Below are 23,749 nucleotides of genomic sequence, written 5' to 3'. Positions count from 1 at the left end.
GTAAACTCCATGTTCAGTTGGATGAGAGCACAAATGGCCATCGATCAAGCGTCAGGATCATATACACCACAAGTCTCTGTGGCGCAATTGGTTAGCGCGTTAGACTGTTAATCTAAAGGTTGGTGGTTCGAGCCCACCCAGGGACGACAGTTCTCAGTTTGTTGTGCTCCATGATGTGGATGTGACATCCTGGACCTGTAATGAGATTCCTGTTATTTTGCCCCGGTCAATGCCAACACAAGCCTCTCTAGTGCAATCAGTTAGCGTGTTTGACTGTCAATCTAAAGGTTGGTGCATCATCACCACCCAGGGATGACATTTTTCAGATTGTGGAGATGTGAACTGACCCTTCCTGACTTGGTTTGAGCTTCCATGAGACTTTGGCCTGCTGAGGGTCAGTGTAACCACAAGTATCTGTGGTGCAATTGGTTGGCGCGTTAGACTGTTAATTTAAAAGTTGGTGATTTGTGCCCACCCAGGAATGCTGTCTTTCTGTTTCTAGTGATGTGGAAGACCTTCCTGGCCTTACAGTAAGCTTGCTTTTGACCTGCTGTGTTTCCTGTTGTCACATGTGATTGGTGTGTTGTTGAACATGAAAGATGACAAGTTATCATACCTACTGGTAAAATGGCTGTCAATGGTCTCTGATCTTCTGTTACTCAATAGCTTGATCATTCTGTGTTCTCCAAGGAACATATAATTTATTCTTATTAATCTGGCTGGTATGACAACGTAAATGATGTCAATCTGGCATGAAAAACCTTAGCATTTATATTTATCTCGCGAGAAGGACAATGTTGGTCCAGTGTGTTTGTGTGTATATGTACGCCAATACGCCATGAAAGTGACTAGCCACTTCATCATTCTTCCGGAGTCAGTCCCCTAATTATTTTGAATGGGCTTGGCGATTATATATTACATTTGTGAAAATGCAGTTGTTTAAAATATATATTTATCAGAATATATTTGTGATTGAGGCGGGATTTACTCCTGCCAGATGCCTTTTAATATAATGTTGCGCTGACGAACATTGCGCTACATTTTTGCCCTTTTAAGGCCATTCAAAAAGCTAACAAACATTAGAAAACTATAGGTCTACTTCCTTGAAAATGTTGCTGCACTTTTGATGCACGTTAACACAACAATTGGAACAAAGTGTTGTTGTTTCGTAAACTCCATGTTAAGTTGGATGAGAGCACAAATGGCCATCGATCAAGCGTCAGGATCATATACACCACAAGTCTCTGTGGCGCAATTGGTTAGCGCGTTAGACTGTTAATCTAAAGGTTGGTGGTTCGAGCCCACCCAGGGACGACAGTTGTCAGTTTGTTGTGCTCCATGATGTGGATGTGACATCCTGGACCTGTAATGAGATTCCTGTTATTTTGCCCCGGTCAATGCCAACACAAGCCTCTCTAGTGCAATCAGTTAGCGTGTTTGACTGTCAATCTAAAGGTTGGTGCATCATCACCACCCAGGGATGACATTTTTCAGATTGTGGAGATGTGAACTGACCCTTCCTGACTTGGCTTGAGCTTCCATGAGACTTTGGCCTGCTGAGGGTCAGTATAACCACAAGTCTCTGTGGTGCAATTGGTTGGTGCGTTAGACTGTTAATTTAAAAGTTGGTGATTTGAGCCCACCCAGGAATGCTGTCTTTCTGTTTCTAGTGATGTGGAAGACCTTCCTGGCCTTACAGTAAGCTTGCTTTTGACCTGCTGTGTTTCCTGTTGTCACATGTGATTGGTGTGTTGTTGAACATGAAAGATGACAAGTTATCATACCTACTGGTAAAATGGCTGTCAATGGTCTCTGATCTTCTGTTACTCAATAGCTTGATCATTCTGTGTTCTCCAAGGAACATATAATTTATTCTTATTAATCTGGCTGGTATGACAACGTAAATGATGTCAATCTGGCATGAAAAACCTTAGCATTTATATTTATCTCGCGAGAAGGACAATGTTGGTCCAGTGTGTTTGTGTGTATATGTACGCCAATACGCCATGAAAGTGACTAGCCACTTCATCATTCTTCCGGAGTCAGTCCCCTAATTATTTTGAATGGGCTTGGCGATTATATATTACATTTGTGAAAATGCAGTTGTTTAAAATATATATTTATCAGAATATATTTGTGATTGAGGCGGGATTTACTCCTGCCAGATGCCTTTTAATATAATGTTGCGCTGACGAACATTGCGCTACATTTTTGCCCTTTTAAGGCCATTCAAAAAGCTAACAAACATTAGAAAACTATAGGTCTACTTCCTTGAAAATGTTGCTGCACTTTTCATGCACGTTAACACAACAATTGGAACAAAGTGTTGTTGTTTCGTAAACTCCATGTTCAGTTGGATGAGAGCACAAATGGCCATCGATCAAGCGTCAGGATCATATACACCACAAGTCTCTGTGGCGCAATTGGTTAGCGCGTTAGACTGTTAATCTAAAGGTTGGTGGTTTGAGCCCACCCACGGACGACAGTTCTCAGTTTGTTGTGCTCCATGATGTGGATGTGACATCCTGGACCTGTAATGAGATTCCTGTTATTTTGCCCCGGTCAATGCCAACACAAGCCTCTCTAGTGCAATCAGTTAGCGTGTTTGACTGTCAATCTAAAGGTTGGTGCATCATCACCACCCAGGGATCACATTTTTCAGATTGTGGAGATGTGAACTGACCCTTCCTGACTTGGTTTGAGCTTCCATGAGACTTTGGCCTGCTGAGGGTCAGTGTAACCACAAGTATCTGTGGTGCAATTGGTTGGCGCGTTAGACTGTTAATTTAAAAGTTGGTGATTTGTGCTCACCCAGGAATGCTGTCTTTCTGTTTCTAGTGATGTGGAAGACCTTCCTGGCCTTACAGTAAGCTTGCTTTTGACCTGCTGTGTTTCCTGTTGTCACATGTGATTGGTGTGTTGTTGAACATGAAAGATGACAAGTTATCATACCTACTGGTAAAATGGCTGTCAATGGTCTCTGATCTTCTGTTACTCAATAGCTTGATCATTCTGTGTTCTCCAAGGAACATATAATTTATTCTTATTAATCTGGCTGGTATGACAACGTAAATGATGTCAATCTGGCATGAAAAACCTTAGCATTTATATTTATCTCGCGAGAAGGACAATGTTGGTCCAGTGTGTTTGTGTGTATATGTACGCCAATACGCCATGAAAGTGACTAGCCACTTCATCATTCTTCCGGAGTCAGTCCCCTAATTATTTTGAATGGGCTTGGCGATTATATATTACATTTGTGAAAATGCAGTTGTTTAAAATATATATTTATCAGAATATATTTGTGATTGAGGCGGGATTTACTCCTGCCAGATGCCTTTTAATATAATGTTGCGCTGACGAACATTGCGCTACATTTTTGCCCTTTTAAGGCCATTCAAAAAGCTAACAAACATTAGAAAACTGTAGGTCTACTTCCTTGAATATGTTGCTGCACTTTTGATGCACGTTAACACAACAATTGGAACAAAGTGTTGTTGTTTCGTAAACTCCATGTTCAGTTGGATGAGAGCACAAATGGCCATCGATCAAGCGTCAGGGTCATATACACCACAAGTCTCTGTGGCGCTATTGGTTAGCGTGTTAGACTGTTAATCTAAAGGTTGGTGGTTCGAGCCCACCCAGGGACGACAGTTGTCAGTTTGTTGTGCTCCATGATGTGGATGTGACATCCTGGACCTGTAATGAGATTCCTGTTATTTTGCCCCGGTCAATGCCAACACAAGCCTCTCTAGTGCAATCAGTTAGCGTGTTTGACTGTCAATCTAAAGGTTGGTGCATCATCACCACCCAGGGATGACATTTTTCAGATTGTGGAGATGTGAACTGACCCTTCCTGACTTGGTTTGAGCTTCCATGAGACTTTGGCCTGCTGAGGGTCAGTGTAACCACAAGTATCTGTGGTGCAATTGGTTGGCGCGTTAGACTGTTAATTTAAAAGTTGGTGATTTGTGCCCACCCAGGAATGCTGTCTTTCTGTTTCTAGTGATGTGGAAGACCTTCCTGGCCTTACAGTAAGCTTGCTTTTGACCTGCTGTGTTTCCTGTTGTCACATGTGATTGGTGTGTTGTTGAACATGAAAGATGACAAGTTATCATACCTACTGGTAAAATGGCTGTCAATGGTCTCTGATCTTCTGTTACTCAATAGCTTGATCATTCTGTGTTCTCCAAGGAACATATAATTTATTCTTATTAATCTGGCTGGTATGACAACGTAAATGATGTCAATCTGGCATGAAAAACCTTAGCATTTATATTTATCTCGCGAGAAGGACAATGTTGGTCCAGTGTGTTTGTGTGTATATGTACGCCAATACGCCATGAAAGTGACTAGCCACTTCATCATTCTTCCGGAGTCAGTCCCCTAATTATTTTGAATGGGCTTGGCGATTATATATTACATTTGTGAAAATGCAGTTGTTTAAAATATATATTTATCAGAATATATTTGTGATTGAGGCGGGATTTACTCCTGCCAGATGCCTTTTAATATAATGTTGCGCTGACGAACATTGCGCTACATTTTTGCCCTTTTAAGGCCATTCAAAAAGCTAACAAACATTAGAAAACTGTAGGTCTACTTCCTTGAATATGTTGCTGCACTTTTGATGCACGTTAACACAACAATTGGAACAAAGTGTTGTTGTTTCGTAAACTCCATGTTCAGTTGGATGAGAGCACAAATGGCCATCGATCAAGCGTCAGGGTCATATACACCACAAGTCTCTGTGGCGCTATTGGTTAGCGTGTTAGACTGTTAATCTAAAGGTTGGTGGTTCGAGCCCACCCAGGGACGACAGTTGTCAGTTTGTTGTGCTCCATGATGTGGATGTGACATCCTGGACCTGTAATGAGATTCCTGTTATTTTGCCCCGGTCAATGCCAACACAAGCCTCTCTAGTGCAATCAGTTAGCGTGTTTGACTGTCAATCTAAAGGTTGGTGCATCATCACCACCCAGGGATGACATTTTTCAGATTGTGGAGATGTGAACTGACCCTTCCTGACTTGGTTTGAGCTTCCATGAGACTTTGGCCTGCTGAGGGTCAGTGTAACCACAAGTATCTGTGGTGCAATTGGTTGGCGCGTTAGACTGTTAATTTAAAAGTTGGTGATTTGTGCCCACCCAGGAATGCTGTCTTTCTGTTTCTAGTGATGTGGAAGACCTTCCTGGCCTTACAGTAAGCTTGCTTTTGACCTGCTGTGTTTCCTGTTGTCACATGTGATTGGTGTGTTGTTGAACATGAAAGATGACAAGTTATCATACCTACTGGTAAAATGGCTGTCAATGGTCTCTGATCTTCTGTTACTCAATAGCTTGATCATTCTGTGTTCTCCAAGGAACATATAATTTATTCTTATTAATCTGGCTGGTATGACAACGTAAATGATGTCAATCTGGCATGAAAAACCTTAGCATTTATATTTATCTCGCGAGAAGGACAATGTTGGTCCAGTGTGTTTGTGTGTATATGTACGCCAATACGCCATGAAAGTGACTAGCCACTTCATCATTCTTCCGGAGTCAGTCCCCTAATTATTTTGAATGGGCTTGGCGATTATATATTACATTTGTGAAAATGCAGTTGTTTAAAATATATATTTATCAGAATATATTTGTGATTGAGGCGGGATTTACTCCTGCCAGATGCCTTTTAATATAATGTTGCGCTGACGAACATTGCGCTACATTTTTGCCCTTTTAAGGCCATTCAAAAAGCTAACAAACATTAGAAAACTGTAGGTCTACTTCCTTGAAAATGTTGCTGCACTTTTGATGCACGTTAACACAACAATTGGAACAAAGTGTTGTTGTTTCGTAAACTCCATGTTCAGTTGGATGAGAGCACAAATGGCCATCGATCAAGCGTCAGGATCATATACACCACAAGTCTCTGTGGCGCAATTGGTTAGCGCGTTAGACTGTTAATCTAAAGGTTGGTGGTTCGAGCCCACCCAGGGACGACAGTTCTCAGTTTGTTGTGCTCCATGATGTGGATGTGACATCCTGGACCTGTAATGAGATTCCTGTTATTTTGCCCCGGTCAATGCCAACACAAGCCTCTCTAGTGCAATCAGTTAGCGTGTTTGACTGTCAATCTAAAGGTTGGTGCATCATCACCACCCAGGGATCACATTTTTCAGATTGTGGAGATGTGAACTGACCCTTCCTGACTTGGTTTGAGCTTCCATGAGACTTTGGCCTGCTGAGGGTCAGTGTAACCACAAGTATCTGTGGTGCAATTGGTTGGCGCGTTAGACTGTTAATTTAAAAGTTGGTGATTTGTGCTCACCCAGGAATGCTGTCTTTCTGTTTCTAGTGATGTGGAAGACCTTCCTGGCCTTACAGTAAGCTTGCTTTTGACCTGCTGTGTTTCCTGTTGTCACATGTGATTGGTGTGTTGTTGAACATGAAAGATGACAAGTTATCATACCTACTGGTAAAATGGCTGTCAATGGTCTCTGATCTTCTGTTACTCAATAGCTTGATCATTCTGTGTTCTCCAAGGAACATATAATTTATTCTTATTAATCTGGCTGGTATGACAACGTAAATGATGTCAATCTGGCATGAAAAACCTTAGCATTTATATTTATCTCGCGAGAAGGACAATGTTGGTCCAGTGTGTTTGTGTGTATATGTACGCCAATACGCCATGAAAGTGACTAGCCACTTCATCATTCTTCCGGAGTCAGTCCCCTAATTATTTTGAATGGGCTTGGCGATTATATATTACATTTGTGAAAATGCAGTTGTTTAAAATATATATTTATCAGAATATATTTGTGATTGAGGCGGGATTTACTCCTGCCAGATGCCTTTTAATATAATGTTGCGCTGACGAACATTGCGCTACATTTTTGCCCTTTTAAGGCCATTCAAAAAGCTAACAAACATTAGAAAACTATAGGTCTACTTCCTTGAAAATGTTGCTGCACTTTTGATGCACGTTAACACAACAATTGGAACAAAGTGTTGTTGTTTCGTAAACTCCATGTTCAGTTGGATGAGAGCACAAATGGCCATCGATCAAGCGTCAGGATCATATACACCACAAGTCTCTGTGGCGCAATTGGTTAGCGCGTTAGACTGTTAATCTAAAGGTTGGTGGTTCGAGCCCACCCAGGGACGACAGTTCTCAGTTTGTTGTGCTCCATGATGTGGATGTGACATCCTGGACCTGTAATGAGATTCCTGTTATTTTGCCCCGGTCAATGCCAACACAAGCCTCTCTAGTGCAATCAGTTAGCGTGTTTGACTGTCAATCTAAAGGTTGGTGCATCATCACCACCCAGGGATGACATTTTTCAGATTGTGGAGATGTGAACTGACCCTTCCTGACTTGGTTTGAGCTTCCATGAGACTTTGGCCTGCTGAGGGTCAGTGTAACCACAAGTATCTGTGGTGCAATTGGTTGGCGCGTTAGACTGTTAATTTAAAAGTTGGTGATTTGTGCTCACCCAGGAATGCTGTCTTTCTGTTTCTAGTGATGTGGAAGACCTTCCTGGCCTTACAGTAAGCTTGCTTTTGACCTGCTGTGTTTCCTGTTGTCACATGTGATTGGTGTGTTGTTGAACATGAAAGATGACAAGTTATCATACCTACTGGTAAAATGGCTGTCAATGGTCTCTGATCTTCTGTTACTCAATAGCTTGATCATTCTGTGTTCTCCAAGGAACATATAATTTATTCTTATTAATCTGGCTGGTATGACAACGTAAATGATGTCAATCTGGCATGAAAAACCTTAGCATTTATATTTATCTCGCGAGAAGGACAATGTTGGTCCAGTGTGTTTGTGTGTATATGTACGCCAATACGCCATGAAAGTGACTAGCCACTTCATCATTCTTCCGGAGTCAGTCCCCTAATTATTTTGAATGGGCTTGGCGATTATATATTACATTTGTGAAAATGCAGTTGTTTAAAATATATATTTATCAGACTATATTTGTGATTGAGGCGGGATTTACTCCTGCCAGATGCCTTTTAATATAATGTTGCGCTGACGAACATTGCGCTACATTTTTGCCCTTTTAAGGCCATTCAAAAAGCTAACAAACATTAGAAAACTATAGGTCTACTTCCTTGAAAATGTTGCTGCACTTTTGATGCACGTTAACACAACAATTGGAACAAAGTGTTGTTGTTTCGTAAACTCCATGTTCAGTTGGATGAGAGCACAAATGGCCATCGATCAAGCGTCAGGATCATATACACCACAAGTCTCTGTGGCGCAATTGGTTAGCGCGTTAGACTGTTAATCTAAAGGTTGGTGGTTCGAGCCCACCCAGGGACGACAGTTGTCAGTTTGTTGTGCTCCATGATGTGGATGTGACATCCTGGACCTGTAATGAGATTCCTGTTATTTTGCCCCGGTCAATGCCAACACAAGCCTCTCTAGTGCAATCAGTTAGCGTGTTTGACTGTCAATCTAAAGGTTGGTGCATCATCACCACCCAGGGATGACATTTTTCAGATTGTGGAGATGTGAACTGACCCTTCCTGACTTGGCTTGAGCTTCCATGAGACTTTGGCCTGCTGAGGGTCAGTATAACCACAAGTCTCTGTGGTGCAATTGGTTGGTGCGTTAGACTGTTAATTTAAAAGTTGGTGATTTGAGCCCACCCAGGAATGCTGTCTTTCTGTTTCTAGTGATGTGGAAGACCTTCCTGGCCTTACAGTAAGCTTGCTTTTGACCTGCTGTGTTTCCTGTTGTCACATGTGATTGGTGTGTTGTTGAACATGAAAGATGACAAGTTATCATACCTACTGGTAAAATGGCTGTCAATGGTCTCTGATCTTCTGTTACTCAATAGCTTGATCATTCTGTGTTCTCCAAGGAACATATAATTTATTCTTATTAATCTGGCTGGTATGACAACGTAAATGATGTCAATCTGGCATGAAAAACCTTAGCATTTATATTTATCTCGCGAGAAGGACAATGTTGGTCCAGTGTGTTTGTGTGTATATGTACGCCAATACGCCATGAAAGTGACTAGCCACTTCATCATTCTTCCGGAGTCAGTCCCCTAATTATTTTGAATGGGCTTGGCGATTATATATTACATTTGTGAAAATGCAGTTGTTTAAAATATATATTTATCAGAATATATTTGTGATTGAGGCGGGATTTACTCCTGCCAGATGCCTTTTAATATAATGTTGCGCTGACGAACATTGCGCTACATTTTTGCCCTTTTAAGGCCATTCAAAAAGCTAACAAACATTAGAAAACTATAGGTCTACTTCCTTGAAAATGTTGCTGCACTTTTGATGCACGTTAACACAACAATTGGAACAAAGTGTTGTTGTTTCGTAAACTCCATGTTCAGTTGGATGAGAGCACAAATGGCCATCGATCAAGCGTCAGGATCATATACACCACAAGTCTCTGTGGCGCAATTGGTTAGCGCGTTAGACTGTTAATCTAAAGGTTGGTGGTTCGAGCCCACCCAGGGACGACAGTTGTCAGTTTGTTGTGCTCCATGATGTGGATGTGACATCCTGGACCTGTAATGAGATTCCTGTTATTTTGCCCCGGTCAATGCCAACACAAGCCTCTCTAGTGCAATCAGTTAGCGTGTTTGACTGTCAATCTAAAGGTTGGTGCATCATCACCACCCAGGGATGACATTTTTCAGATTGTGGAGATGTGAACTGACCCTTCCTGACTTGGCTTGAGCTTCCATGAGACTTTGGCCTGCTGAGGGTCAGTATAACCACAAGTCTCTGTGGTGCAATTGGTTGGTGCGTTAGACTGTTAATTTAAAAGTTGGTGATTTGAGCCCACCCAGGAATGCTGTCTTTCTGTTTCTAGTGATGTGGAAGACCTTCCTGGCCTTACAGTAAGCTTGCTTTTGACCTGCTGTGTTTCCTGTTGTCACATGTGATTGGTGTGTTGTTGAACATGAAAGATGACAAGTTATCATACCTACTGGTAAAATGGCTGTCAATGGTCTCTGATCTTCTGTTACTCAATAGCTTGATCATTCTGTGTTCTCCAAGGAACATATAATTTATTCTTATTAATCTGGCTGGTATGACAACGTAAATGATGTCAATCTGGCATGAAAAACCTTAGCATTTATATTTATCTCGCGAGAAGGACAATGTTGGTCCAGTGTGTTTGTGTGTATATGTACGCCAATACGCCATGAAAGTGACTAGCCACTTCATCATTCTTCCGGAGTCAGTCCCCTAATTATTTTGAATGGGCTTGGCGATTATATATTACATTTGTGAAAATGCAGTTGTTTAAAATATATATTTATCAGAATATATTTGTGATTGAGGCGGGATTTACTCCTGCCAGATGCCTTTTAATATAATGTTGCGCTGACGAACATTGCGCTACATTTTTGCCCTTTTAAGGCCATTCAAAAAGCTAACAAACATTAGAAAACTATAGGTCTACTTCCTTGAAAATGTTGCTGCACTTTTGATGCACGTTAACACAACAATTGGAACAAAGTGTTGTTGTTTCGTAAACTCCATGTTCAGTTGGATGAGAGCACAAATGGCCATCGATCAAGCGTCAGGATCATATACACCACAAGTCTCTGTGGCGCAATTGGTTAGCGCGTTAGACTGTTAATCTAAAGGTTGGTGGTTCGAGCCCACCCAGGGACGACAGTTGTCAGTTTGTTGTGCTCCATGATGTGGATGTGACATCCTGGACCTGTAATGAGATTCCTGTTATTTTGCCCCGGTCAATGCCAACACAAGCCTCTCTAGTGCAATCAGTTAGCGTGTTTGACTGTCAATCTAAAGGTTGGTGCATCATCACCACCCAGGGATGACATTTTTCAGATTGTGGAGATGTGAACTGACCCTTCCTGACTTGGCTTGAGCTTCCATGAGACTTTGGCCTGCTGAGGGTCAGTATAACCACAAGTCTCTGTGGTGCAATTGGTTGGTGCGTTAGACTGTTAATTTAAAAGTTGGTGATTTGAGCCCACCCAGGAATGCTGTCTTTCTGTTTCTAGTGATGTGGAAGACCTTCCTGGCCTTACAGTAAGCTTGCTTTTGACCTGCTGTGTTTCCTGTTGTCACATGTGATTGGTGTGTTGTTGAACATGAAAGATGACAAGTTATCATACCTACTGGTAAAATGGCTGTCAATGGTCTCTGATCTTCTGTTACTCAATAGCTTGATCATTCTGTGTTCTCCAAGGAACATATAATTTATTCTTATTAATCTGGCTGGTATGACAACGTAAATGATGTCAATCTGGCATGAAAAACCTTAGCATTTATATTTATCTCGCGAGAAGGACAATGTTGGTCCAGTGTGTTTGTGTGTATATGTACGCCAATACGCCATGAAAGTGACTAGCCACTTCATCATTCTTCCGGAGTCAGTCCCCTAATTATTTTGAATGGGCTTGGCGATTATATATTACATTTGTGAAAATGCAGTTGTTTAAAATATATATTTATCAGAATATATTTGTGATTGAGGCGGGATTTACTCCTGCCAGATGCCTTTTAATATAATGTTGCGCTGACGAACATTGCGCTACATTTTTGCCCTTTTAAGGCCATTCAAAAAGCTAACAAACATTAGAAAACTATAGGTCTACTTCCTTGAAAATGTTGCTGCACTTTTGATGCACGTTAACACAACAATTGGAACAAAGTGTTGTTGTTTCGTAAACTCCATGTTCAGTTGGATGAGAGCACAAATGGCCATCGATCAAGCGTCAGGATCATATACACCACAAGTCTCTGTGGCGCAATTGGTTAGCGCGTTAGACTGTTAATCTAAAGGTTGGTGGTTCGAGCCCACCCAGGGACGACAGTTGTCAGTTTGTTGTGCTCCATGATGTGGATGTGACATCCTGGACCTGTAATGAGATTCCTGTTATTTTGCCCCGGTCAATGCCAACACAAGCCTCTCTAGTGCAATCAGTTAGCGTGATTGACTGTCAATCTAAAGGTTGGTGCATCATCACCACCCAGGGATGACATTTTTCAGATTGTGGAGATGTGAACTGACCCTTCCTGACTTGGTTTGAGCTTCCATGAGACTTTGGCCTGCTGAGGGTCAGTGTAACCACAAGTATCTGTGGTGCAATTGGTTGGCGCGTTAGACTGTTAATTTAAAAGTTGGTGATTTGTGCTCAACCAGGAATGCTGTCTTTCTGTTTCTAGTGATGTGGAAGACCTTCCTGGCCTTACAGTAAGCTTGCTTTTGACCTGCTGTGTTTCCTGTTGTCACATGTGATTGGTGTGTTGTTGAACATGAAAGATGACAAGTTATCATACCTACTGGTAAAATGGCTGTCAATGGTCTCTGATCTTCTGTTACTCAATAGCTTGATCATTCTGTGTTCTCCAAGGAACATATAATTTATTCTTATTAATCTGGCTGGTATGACAACGTAAATGATGTCAATCTGGCATGAAAAACCTTAGCATTTATATTTATCTCGCGAGAAGGACAATGTTGGTCCAGTGTGTTTGTGTGTATATGTACGCCAATACGCCATGAAAGTGACTAGCCACTTCATCATTCTTCCGGAGTCAGTCCCCTAATTATTTTGAATGGGCTTGGCGATTATATATTACATTTGTGAAAATGCAGTTGTTTAAAATATATATTTATCAGAATATATTTGTGATTGAGGCGGGATTTACTCCTGCCAGATGCCTTTTAATATAATGTTGCGCTGACGAACATTGCGCTACATTTTTGCCCTTTTAAGGCCATTCAAAAAGCTAACAAACATTAGAAAACTATAGGTCTACTTCCTTGAAAATGTTGCTGCACTTTTGATGCACGTTAACACAACAATTGGAACAAAGTGTTGTTGTTTCGTAAACTCCATGTTCAGTTGGATGAGAGCACAAATGGCCATCGATCAAGCGTCAGGGTCATATACACCACAAGTCTCTGTGGCGCAATTGGTTAGCGCGTTAGACTGTTAATCTAAAGGTTGGTGGTTCGAGCCCACCCAGGGACGACAGTTGTCAGTTTGTTGTGCTCCATGATGTGGATGTGACATCCTGGACCTGTAATGAGATTCCTGTTATTTTGCCCCGGTCAATGCCAACACAAGCCTCTCTAGTGCAATCAGTTAGCGTGTTTGACTGTCAATCTAAAGGTTGGTGCATCATCACCACCCAGGGATGACATTTTTCAGATTGTGGAGATGTGAACTGACCCTTCCTGACTTGGCTTGAGCTTCCATGAGACTTTGGCCTGCTGAGGGTCAGTATAACCACAAGTCTCTGTGGTGCAATTGGTTGGCGCGTTAGACTGTTAATTTAAAAGTTGGTGATTTGAGCCCACCCAGGAATGCTGTCTTTCTGTTTCTAGTGATGTGGAAGACCTTCCTGGCCTTACAGTAAGCTTGCTTTTGACCTGCTGTGTTTCCTGTTGTCACATGTGATTGGTGTGTTGTTGAACATGAAAGATGACAAGTTATCATACCTACTGGTAAAATGGCTGTCAATGGTCTCTGATCTTCTGTTACTCAATAGCTTGATCATTCTGTGTTCTCCAAGGAACATATAATTTATTCTTATTAATCTGGCTGGTATGACAACGTAAATGATGTCAATCTGGCATGAAAAACCTTAGCATTTATATTTATCTCGCGAGAAGGACAATGTTGGTCCAGTGTGTTTGTGTGTATATGTACGCCAATACGCCATGAAAGTGACTAGCCACTTCATCATTCTTCCGGAGTCAGTCCCCTAATTATTTTGAATGGGCTTGGCGATTATATATTACATTTGTGAAAATGCAGTTGTTTAAAATATATATTTATCAGAATATATTTGTGATTGAGGCGGGATTTACTCCTGCCAGATGCCTTTTAATATAATGTTGCGCTGACGAACATTGCGCTACATTTTTGCCCTTTTAAGGCCATTCAAAAAGCTAACAAACATTAGAAAACTATAGGTCTACTTCCTTGAAAATGTTGCTGCACTTTTGATGCACGTTAACACAACAATTGGAACAAAGTGTTGTTGTTTCGTAAACTCCATGTTCAGTTGGATGAGAGCACAAATGGCCATCGATCAAGCGTCAGGGTCATATACACCACAAGTCTCTGTGGCGCAATTGGTTAGCGCGTTAGACTGTTAATCTAAAGGTTGGTGGTTCGAGCCCACCCAGGGACGACAGTTTGTTGTGCTCCATGATGTGGATGTGACATCCTGGACCTGTAATGAGATTCCTGTTATTTTGCCCCGGTCAATGCCAACACAAGCCTCTCTAGTGCAATCAGTTAGCGTGTTTGACTGTCAATCTAAAGGTTGGTGCATCATCACCACCCAGGGATGACATTTTTCAGATTGTGGAGATGTGAACTGACCCTTCCTGACTTGGTTTGAGCTTCCATGAGACTTTGGCCTGCTGAGGGTCAGTGTAACCACAAGTATCTGTGGTGCAATTGGTTGGCGCGTTAGACTGTTAATTTAAAAGTTGGTGATTTGTGCCCACCCAGGAATGCTGTCTTTCTGTTTCTAGTGATGTGGAAGACCTTCCTGGCCTTACAGTAAGCTTGCTTTTGACCTGCTGTGTTTCCTGTTGTCACATGTGATTGGTGTGTTGTTGAACATGAAAGATGACAAGTTATCATACCTACTGGTAAAATGGCTGTCAATGGTCTCTGATCTTCTGTTACTCAATAGCTTGATCATTCTGTGTTCTCCAAGGAACATATAATTTATTCTTATTAATCTGGCTGGTATGACAACGTAAATGATGTCAATCTGGCATGAAAAACCTTAGCATTTATATTTATCTCGCGAGAAGGACAATGTTGGTCCAGTGTGTTTGTGTGTATATGTACGCCAATACGCCATGAAAGTGACTAGCCACTTCATCATTCTTCCGGAGTCAGTCCCCTAATTATTTTGAATGGGCTTGGCGATTATATATTACATTTGTGAAAATGCAGTTGTTTAAAATATATATTTATCAGAATATATTTGTGATTGAGGCGGGATTTACTCCTGCCAGATGCCTTTTAATATAATGTTGCGCTGACGAACATTGCGCTACATTTTTGCCCTTTTAAGGCCATTCAAAAAGCTAACAAACATTAGAAAACTGTAGGTCTACTTCCTTGAAAATGTTGCTGCACTTTTGATGCACGTTAACACAACAATTGGAACAAAGTGTTGTTGTTTCGTAAACTCCATGTTCAGTTGGATGAGAGCACAAATGGCCATCGATCAAGCGTCAGGATCATATACACCACAAGTCTCTGTGGCGCAATTGGTTAGCGCGTTAGACTGTTAATCTAAAGGTTGGTGGTTCGAGCCCACCCAGGGACGACAGTTCTCAGTTTGTTGTGCTCCATGATGTGGATGTGACATCCTGGACCTGTAATGAGATTCCTGTTATTTTGCCCCGGTCAATGCCAACACAAGCCTCTCTAGTGCAATCAGTTAGCGTGTTTGACTGTCAATCTAAAGGTTGGTGCATCATCACCACCCAGGGATGACATTTTTCAGATTGTGGAGATGTGAACTGACCCTTCCTGACTTGGTTTGAGCTTCCATGAGACTTTGGCCTGCTGAGGGTCAGTGTAACCACAAGTATCTGTGGTGCAATTGGTTGGCGCGTTAGACTGTTAATTTAAAAGTTGGTGATTTGTGCCCACCCAGGAATGCTGTCTTTCTGTTTCTAGTGATGTGGAAGACCTTCCTGGCCTTACAGTAAGCTTGCTTTTGACCTGCTGTGTTTCCTGTTGTCACATGTGATTGGTGTGTTGTTGAACATGAAAGATGACAAGTTATCATACCTACTGGTAAAATGGCTGTCAATGGTCTCTGATCTTCTGTTACTCAATAGCTTGATCATTCTGTGTTCTCCAAGGAACATATAATTTATTCTTATTAATCTGGCTGGTATGACAACGTAAATGATGTCAATCTGGCATGAAAAACCTTAGCATTTATATTTATCTCGCGAGAAGGACAATGTTGGTCCAGTGTGTTTGTGTGTATATGTACGCCAATACGCCATGAAAGTGACTAGCCACTTCATCATTCTTCCGGAGTCAGTCCCCTAATTATTTTGAATGGGCTTGGCGATTATATATTACATTTGTGAAAATGCAGTTGTTTAAAATATATATTTATCAGAATATATTTGTGATTGAGGCGGGATTTACTCCTGCCAGATGCCTTTTAATATAATGTTGCGCTGACGAACATTGCGCTACATTTTTGCCCTTTTAAGGCCATTCAAAAAGCTAACAAACATTAGAAAACTATAGGTCTACTTCCTTGAAAATGTTGCTGCACTTTTGATGCACGTTAACACAACAATTGGAACAAAGTGTTGTTGTTTCGTAAACTCCATGTTCAGTTGGATGAGAGCACAAATGGCCATCGATCAAGCGTCAGGATCATATACACCACAAGTCTCTGTGGCGCAATTGGTTAGCGCGTTAGACTGTTAATCTAAAGGTTGGTGGTTTGAGCCCACCCACGGACGACAGTTCTCAGTTTGTTGTGCTCCATGATGTGGATGTGACATCCTGGACCTGTAATGAGATTCCTGTTATTTTGCCCCGGTCAATGCCAACACAAGCCTCTCTAGTGCAATCAGTTAGCGTGTTTGACTGTCAATCTAAAGGTTGGTGCATCATCACCACCCAGGGATCACATTTTTCAGATTGTGGAGATGTGAACTGACCCTTCCTGACTTGGTTTGAGCTTCCATGAGACTTTGGCCTGCTGAGGGTCAGTGTAACCACAAGTATCTGTGGTGCAATTGGTTGGCGCGTTAGACTGTTAATTTAAAAGTTGGTGATTTGTGCTCACCCAGGAATGCTGTCTTTCTGTTTCTAGTGATGTGGAAGACCTTCCTGGCCTTACAGTAAGCTTGCTTTTGACCTGCTGTGTTTCCTGTTGTCACATGTGATTGGTGTGTTGTTGAACATGAAAGATGACAAGTTATCATACCTACTGGTAAAATGGCTGTCAATGGTCTCTGATCTTCTGTTACTCAATAGCTTGATCATTCTGTGTTCTCCAAGGAACATATAATTTATTCTTATTAATCTGGCTGGTATGACAACGTAAATGATGTCAATCTGGCATGAAAAACCTTAGCATTTATATTTATCTCGCGAGAAGGACAATGTTGGTCCAGTGTGTTTGTGTGTATATGTACGCCAATACGCCATGAAAGTGACTAGCCACTTCATCATTCTTCCGGAGTCAGTCCCCTAATTATTTTGAATGGGCTTGGCGATTATATATTACATTTGTGAAAATGCAGTTGTTTAAAATATATATTTATCAGAATATATTTGTGATTGAGGCGGGATTTACTCCTGCCAGATGCCTTTTAATATAATGTTGCGCTGACGAACATTGCGCTACATTTTTGCCCTTTTAAGGCCATTCAAAAAGCTAACAAACATTAGAAAACTATAGGTCTACTTCCTTGAAAATGTTGCTGCACTTTTGATGCACGTTAACACAACAATTGGAACAAAGTGTTGTTGTTTCGTAAACTCCATGTTCAGTTGGATGAGAGCACAAATGGCCATCGATCAAGCGTCAGGATCATATACACCACAAGTCTCTGTGGCGCAATTGGTTAGCGCGTTAGACTGTTAATCTAAAGGTTGGTGGTTCGAGCCCACCCAGGGACGACAGTTGTCAGTTTGTTGTGCTCCATGATGTGGATGTGACATCCTGGACCTGTAATGAGATTCCTGTTATTTTGCCCCGGTCAATGCCAACACAAGCCTCTCTAGTGCAATCAGTTAGCGTGTTTGACTGTCAATCTAAAGGTTGGTGCATCATCACCACCCAGGGATGACATTTTTCAGATTGTGGAGATGTGAACTGACCCTTCCTGACTTGGCTTGAGCTTCCATGAGACTTTGGCCTGCTGAGGGTCAGTATAACCACAAGTCTCTGTGGTGCAATTGGTTGGTGCGTTAGACTGTTAATTTAAAAGTTGGTGATTTGAGCCCACCCAGGAATGCTGTCTTTCTGTTTCTAGTGATGTGGAAGACCTTCCTGGCCTTACAGTAAGCTTGCTTTTGACCTGCTGTGTTTCCTGTTGTCACATGTGATTGGTGTGTTGTTGAACATGAAAGATGACAAGTTATCATACCTACTGGTAAAATGGCTGTCAATGGTCTCTGATCTTCTGTTACTCAATAGCTTGATCATTCTGTGTTCTCCAAGGAACATATAATTTATTCTTATTAATCTGGCTGGTATGACAACGTAAATGATGTCAATCTGGCATGAAAAACCTTAGCATTTATATTTATCTCGCGAGAAGGACAATGTTGGTCCAGTGTGTTTGTGTGTATATGTACGCCAATACGCCATGAAAGTGACTAGCCACTTCATCATTCTTCCGGAGTCAGTCCCCTAATTATTTTGAATGGGCTTGGCGATTATATATTACATTTGTGAAAATGCAGTTGTTTAAAATATATATTTATCAGAATATATTTGTGATTGAGGCGGGATTTACTCCTGCCAGATGCCTTTTAATATAATGTTGCGCTGACGAACATTGCGCTACATTTTTGCCCTTTTAAGGCCATTCAAAAAGCTAACAAACATTAGAAAACTATAGGTCTACTTCCTTGAAAATGTTGCTGCACTTTTGATGCACGTTAACACAACAATTGGAACAAAGTGTTGTTGTTTCGTAAACTCCATGTTCAGTTGGATGAGAGCACAAATGGCCATCGATCAAGCGTCAGGATCATATACACCACAAGTCTCTGTGGCGCAATTGGTTAGCGCGTTAGACTGTTAATCTAAAGGTTGGTGGTTTGAGCCCACCCACGGACGACAGTTCTCAGTTTGTTGTGCTCCATGATGTGGATGTGACATCCTGGACCTGTAATGAGATTCCTGTTATTTTGCCCCGGTCAATGCCAACACAAGCCTCTCTAGTGCAATCAGTTAGCGTGTTTGACTGTCAATCTAAAGGTTGGTGCATCATCACCACCCAGGGATCACATTTTTCAGATTGTGGAGATGTGAACTGACCCTTCCTGACTTGGTTTGAGCTTCCATGAGACTTTGGCCTGCTGAGGGTCAGTGTAACCACAAGTATCTGTGGTGCAATTGGTTGGCGCGTTAGACTGTTAATTTAAAAGTTGGTGATTTGTGCTCACCCAGGAATGCTGTCTTTCTGTTTCTAGTGATGTGGAAGACCTTCCTGGCCTTACAGTAAGCTTGCTTTTGACCTGCTGTGTTTCCTGTTGTCACATGTGATTGGTGTGTTGTTGAACATGAAAGATGACAAGTTATCATACCTACTGGTAAAATGGCTGTCAATGGTCTCTGATCTTCTGTTACTCAATAGCTTGATCATTCTGTGTTCTCCAAGGAACATATAATTTATTCTTATTAATCTGGCTGGTATGACAACGTAAATGATGTCAATCTGGCATGAAAAACCTTAGCATTTATATTTATCTCGCGAGAAGGACAATGTTGGTCCAGTGTGTTTGTGTGTATATGTACGCCAATACGCCATGAAAGTGACTAGCCACTTCATCATTCTTCCGGAGTCAGTCCCCTAATTATTTTGAATGGGCTTGGCGATTATATATTACATTTGTGAAAATGCAGTTGTTTAAAATATATATTTATCAGAATATATTTGTGATTGAGGCGGGATTTACTCCTGCCAGATGCCTTTTAATATAATGTTGCGCTGACGAACATTGCGCTACATTTTTGCCCTTTTAAGGCCATTCAAAAAGCTAACAAACATTAGAAAACTGTAGGTCTACTTCCTTGAAAATGTTGCTGCACTTTTGATGCACGTTAACACAACAATTGGAACAAAGTGTTGTTGTTTCGTAAACTCCATGTTCAGTTGGATGAGAGCACAAATGGCCATCGATCAAGCGTCAGGGTCATATACACCACAAGTCTCTGTGGCGCTATTGGTTAGCGTGTTAGACTGTTAATCTAAAGGTTGGTGGTTCGAGCCCACCCAGGGACGACAGTTGTCAGTTTGTTGTGCTCCATGATGTGGATGTGACATCCTGGACCTGTAATGAGATTCCTGTTATTTTGCCCCGGTCAATGCCAACACAAGCCTCTCTAGTGCAATCAGTTAGCGTGTTTGACTGTCAATCTAAAGGTTGGTGCATCATCACCACCCAGGGATGACATTTTTCAGATTGTGGAGATGTGAACTGACCCTTCCTGACTTGGTTTGAGCTTCCATGAGACTTTGGCCTGCTGAGGGTCAGTGTAACCACAAGTATCTGTGGTGCAATTGGTTGGCGCGTTAGACTGTTAATTTAAAAGTTGGTGATTTGTGCCCACCCAGGAATGCTGTCTTTCTGTTTCTAGTGATGTGGAAGACCTTCCTGGCCTTACAGTAAGCTTGCTTTTGACCTGCTGTGTTTCCTGTTGTCACATGTGATTGGTGTGTTGTTGAACATGAAAGATGACAAGTTATCATACCTACTGGTAAAATGGCTGTCAATGGTCTCTGATCTTCTGTTACTCAATAGCTTGATCATTCTGTGTTCTCCAAGGAACATATAATTTATTCTTATTAATCTGGCTGGTATGACAACGTAAATGATGTCAATCTGGCATGAAAAACCTTAGCATTTATATTTATCTCGCGAGAAGGACAATGTTGGTCCAGTGTGTTTGTGTGTATATGTACGCCAATACGCCATGAAAGTGACTAGCCACTTCATCATTCTTCCGGAGTCAGTCCCCTAATTATTTTGAATGGGCTTGGCGATTATATATTACATTTGTGAAAATGCAGTTGTTTAAAATATATATTTATCAGAATATATTTGTGATTGAGGCGGGATTTACTCCTGCCAGATGCCTTTTAATATAATGTTGCGCTGACGAACATTGCGCTACATTTTTGCCCTTTTAAGGCCATTCAAAAAGCTAACAAACATTAGAAAACTGTAGGTCTACTTCCTTGAAAATGTTGCTGCACTTTTGATGCACGTTAACACAACAATTGGAACAAAGTGTTGTTGTTTCGTAAACTCCATGTTCAGTTGGATGAGAGCACAAATGGCCATCGATCAAGCGTCAGGGTCATATACACCACAAGTCTCTGTGGCGCTATTGGTTAGCGTGTTAGACTGTTAATCTAAAGGTTGGTGGTTCGAGCCCACCCAGGGACGACAGTTCTCAGTTTGTTGTGCTCCATGATGTGGATGTGACATCCTGGACCTGTAATGAGATTCCTGTTATTTTGCCCCGGTCAATGCCAACACAAGCCTCTCTAGTGCAATCAGTTAGCGTGTTTGACTGTCAATCTAAAGGTTGGTGCATCATCACCACCCAGGGATGACATTTTTCAGATTGTGGAGATGTGAACTGACCCTTCCTGACTTGGTTTGAGCTTCCATGAGACTTTGGCCTGCTGAGGGTCAGTGTAACCACAAGTATCTGTGGTGCAATTGGTTGGCGCGTTAGACTGTTAATTTAAAAGTTGGTGATTTGTGCCCACCCAGGAATGCTGTCTTTCTGTTTCTAGTGATGTGGAAGACCTTCCTGGCCTTACAGTAAGCTTGCTTTTGACCTGCTGTGTTTCCTGTTGTCACATGTGATTGGTGTGTTGTTGAACATGAAAGATGACAAGTTATCATACCTACTGGTAAAATGGCTGTCAATGGTCTCTGATCTTCTGTTACTCAATAGCTTGATCATTCTGTGTTCTCCAAGGAACATATAATTTATTCTTATTAATCTGGCTGGTATGACAACGTAAATGATGTCAATCTGGCATGAAAAACCTTAGCATTTATATTTATCTCGCGAGAAGGACAATGTTGGTCCAGTGTGTTTGTGTGTATATGTACGCCAATACGCCATGAAAGTGACTAGCCACTTCATCATTCTTCCGGAGTCAGTCCCCTAATTATTTTGAATGGGCTTGGCGATTATATATTACATTTGTGAAAATGCAGTTGTTTAAAATATATATTTATCAGAATATATTTGTGATTGAGGCGGGATTTACTCCTGCCAGATGCCTTTTAATATAATGTTGCGCTGACGAACATTGCGCTACATTTTTGCCCTTTTAAGGCCATTCAAAAAGCTAACAAACATTAGAAAACTGTAGGTCTACTTCCTTGAATATGTTGCTGCACTTTTGATGCACGTTAACACAACAATTGGAACAAAGTGTTGTTGTTTCGTAAACTCCATGTTCAGTTGGATGAGAGCACAAATGGCCATCGATCAAGCGTCAGGGTCATATACACCACAAGTCTCTGTGGCGCTATTGGTTAGCGTGTTAGACTGTTAATCTAAAGGTTGGTGGTTCGAGCCCACCCAGGGACGACAGTTGTCAGTTTGTTGTGCTCCATGATGTGGATGTGACATCCTGGACCTGTAATGAGATTCCTGTTATTTTGCCCCGGTCAATGCCAACACAAGCCTCTCTAGTGCAATCAGTTAGCGTGTTTGACTGTCAATCTAAAGGTTGGTGCATCATCACCACCCAGGGATGACATTTTTCAGATTGTGGAGATGTGAACTGACCCTTCCTGACTTGGTTTGAGCTTCCATGAGACTTTGGCCTGCTGAGGGTCAGTGTAACCACAAGTATCTGTGGTGCAATTGGTTGGCGCGTTAGACTGTTAATTTAAAAGTTGGTGATTTGTGCCCACCCAGGAATGCTGTCTTTCTGTTTCTAGTGATGTGGAAGACCTTCCTGGCCTTACAGTAAGCTTGCTTTTGACCTGCTGTGTTTCCTGTTGTCACATGTGATTGGTGTGTTGTTGAACATGAAAGATGACAAGTTATCATACCTACTGGTAAAATGGCTGTCAATGGTCTCTGATCTTCTGTTACTCAATAGCTTGATCATTCTGTGTTCTCCAAGGAACATATAATTTATTCTTATTAATCTGGCTGGTATGACAACGTAAATGATGTCAATCTGGCATGAAAAACCTTAGCATTTATATTTATCTCGCGAGAAGGACAATGTTGGTCCAGTGTGTTTGTGTGTATATGTACGCCAATACGCCATGAAAGTGACTAGCCACTTCATCATTCTTCCGGAGTCAGTCCCCTAATTATTTTGAATGGGCTTGGCGATTATATATTACATTTGTGAAAATGCAGTTGTTTAAAATATATATTTATCAGAATATATTTGTGATTGAGGCGGGATTTACTCCTGCCAGATGCCTTTTAATATAATGTTGCGCTGACGAACATTGCGCTACATTTTTGCCCTTTTAAGGCCATTCAAAAAGCTAACAAACATTAGAAAACTGTAGGTCTACTTCCTTGAATATGTTGCTGCACTTTTGATGCACGTTAACACAACAATTGGAACAAAGTGTTGTTGTTTCGTAAACTCCATGTTCAGTTGGATGAGAGCACAAATGGCCATCGATCAAGCGTCAGGGTCATATACACCACAAGTCTCTGTGGCGCTATTGGTTAGCGTGTTAGACTGTTAATCTAAAGGTTGGTGGTTCGAGCCCACCCAGGGACGACAGTTGTCAGTTTGTTGTGCTCCATGATGTGGATGTGACATCCTGGACCTGTAATGAGATTCCTGTTATTTTGCCCCGGTCAATGCCAACACAAGCCTCTCTAGTGCAATCAGTTAGCGTGTTTGACTGTCAATCTAAAGGTTGGTGCATCATCACCACCCAGGGATGACATTTTTCAGATTGTGGAGATGTGAACTGACCCTTCCTGACTTGGTTTGAGCTTCCATGAGACTTTGGCCTGCTGAGGGT

The 23,749-nt window shown here is 41.5% G+C and overlaps 12 non-coding genes across 12 annotated transcripts; all 12 read left to right on the top strand.

Moving 5' to 3' along the window:
* Nucleotides 1-72: 72 nt before the first annotated feature.
* On the top strand, nt 73-146 carry trnan-guu (transfer RNA asparagine (anticodon GUU)). Its single transcript has one exon. It is a non-coding gene; the product is annotated as a tRNA-Asn (tRNA).
* Nucleotides 147-1,240: 1,094 nt separating this feature from the next.
* trnan-guu (transfer RNA asparagine (anticodon GUU)) lies at nt 1,241-1,314 on the top strand. Its single transcript has one exon. It is a non-coding gene; the product is annotated as a tRNA-Asn (tRNA).
* A 4,598-nt stretch (nt 1,315-5,912) lies between these two features.
* trnan-guu (transfer RNA asparagine (anticodon GUU)) lies at nt 5,913-5,986 on the top strand. Its single transcript has one exon. It is a non-coding gene; the product is annotated as a tRNA-Asn (tRNA).
* A 1,094-nt stretch (nt 5,987-7,080) lies between these two features.
* Nucleotides 7,081-7,154, top strand: trnan-guu (transfer RNA asparagine (anticodon GUU)). The gene has a single exon. It is a non-coding gene; the product is annotated as a tRNA-Asn (tRNA).
* Nucleotides 7,155-8,248: 1,094 nt separating this feature from the next.
* On the top strand, nt 8,249-8,322 carry trnan-guu (transfer RNA asparagine (anticodon GUU)). Its single transcript has one exon. It is a non-coding gene; the product is annotated as a tRNA-Asn (tRNA).
* A 1,094-nt stretch (nt 8,323-9,416) lies between these two features.
* Nucleotides 9,417-9,490, top strand: trnan-guu (transfer RNA asparagine (anticodon GUU)). The gene has a single exon. It is a non-coding gene; the product is annotated as a tRNA-Asn (tRNA).
* Nucleotides 9,491-10,584: 1,094 nt separating this feature from the next.
* trnan-guu (transfer RNA asparagine (anticodon GUU)) lies at nt 10,585-10,658 on the top strand. Its single transcript has one exon. It is a non-coding gene; the product is annotated as a tRNA-Asn (tRNA).
* A 1,094-nt stretch (nt 10,659-11,752) lies between these two features.
* Nucleotides 11,753-11,826, top strand: trnan-guu (transfer RNA asparagine (anticodon GUU)). Its single transcript has one exon. It is a non-coding gene; the product is annotated as a tRNA-Asn (tRNA).
* A 1,094-nt stretch (nt 11,827-12,920) lies between these two features.
* On the top strand, nt 12,921-12,994 carry trnan-guu (transfer RNA asparagine (anticodon GUU)). The gene has a single exon. It is a non-coding gene; the product is annotated as a tRNA-Asn (tRNA).
* A 1,094-nt stretch (nt 12,995-14,088) lies between these two features.
* trnan-guu (transfer RNA asparagine (anticodon GUU)) lies at nt 14,089-14,162 on the top strand. The gene has a single exon. It is a non-coding gene; the product is annotated as a tRNA-Asn (tRNA).
* A 1,087-nt stretch (nt 14,163-15,249) lies between these two features.
* Nucleotides 15,250-15,323, top strand: trnan-guu (transfer RNA asparagine (anticodon GUU)). Its single transcript has one exon. It is a non-coding gene; the product is annotated as a tRNA-Asn (tRNA).
* A 2,262-nt stretch (nt 15,324-17,585) lies between these two features.
* Nucleotides 17,586-17,659, top strand: trnan-guu (transfer RNA asparagine (anticodon GUU)). The gene has a single exon. It is a non-coding gene; the product is annotated as a tRNA-Asn (tRNA).
* The last annotated feature ends 6,090 nt before the right edge of the window (nt 17,660-23,749 follow it).

The sequence above is a fragment of the Oncorhynchus mykiss genome, chromosome 21 (genome assembly GCF_057628025.1).
Source record: "Oncorhynchus mykiss isolate SJ-2025 chromosome 21, ASM5762802v1, whole genome shotgun sequence".
Taxonomy (NCBI): domain Eukaryota; kingdom Metazoa; phylum Chordata; class Actinopteri; order Salmoniformes; family Salmonidae; genus Oncorhynchus; species Oncorhynchus mykiss.
The sequence above is the reverse complement of the archived record's forward strand: the minus strand, read 5'-3'. Positions and strand labels throughout refer to the sequence as shown.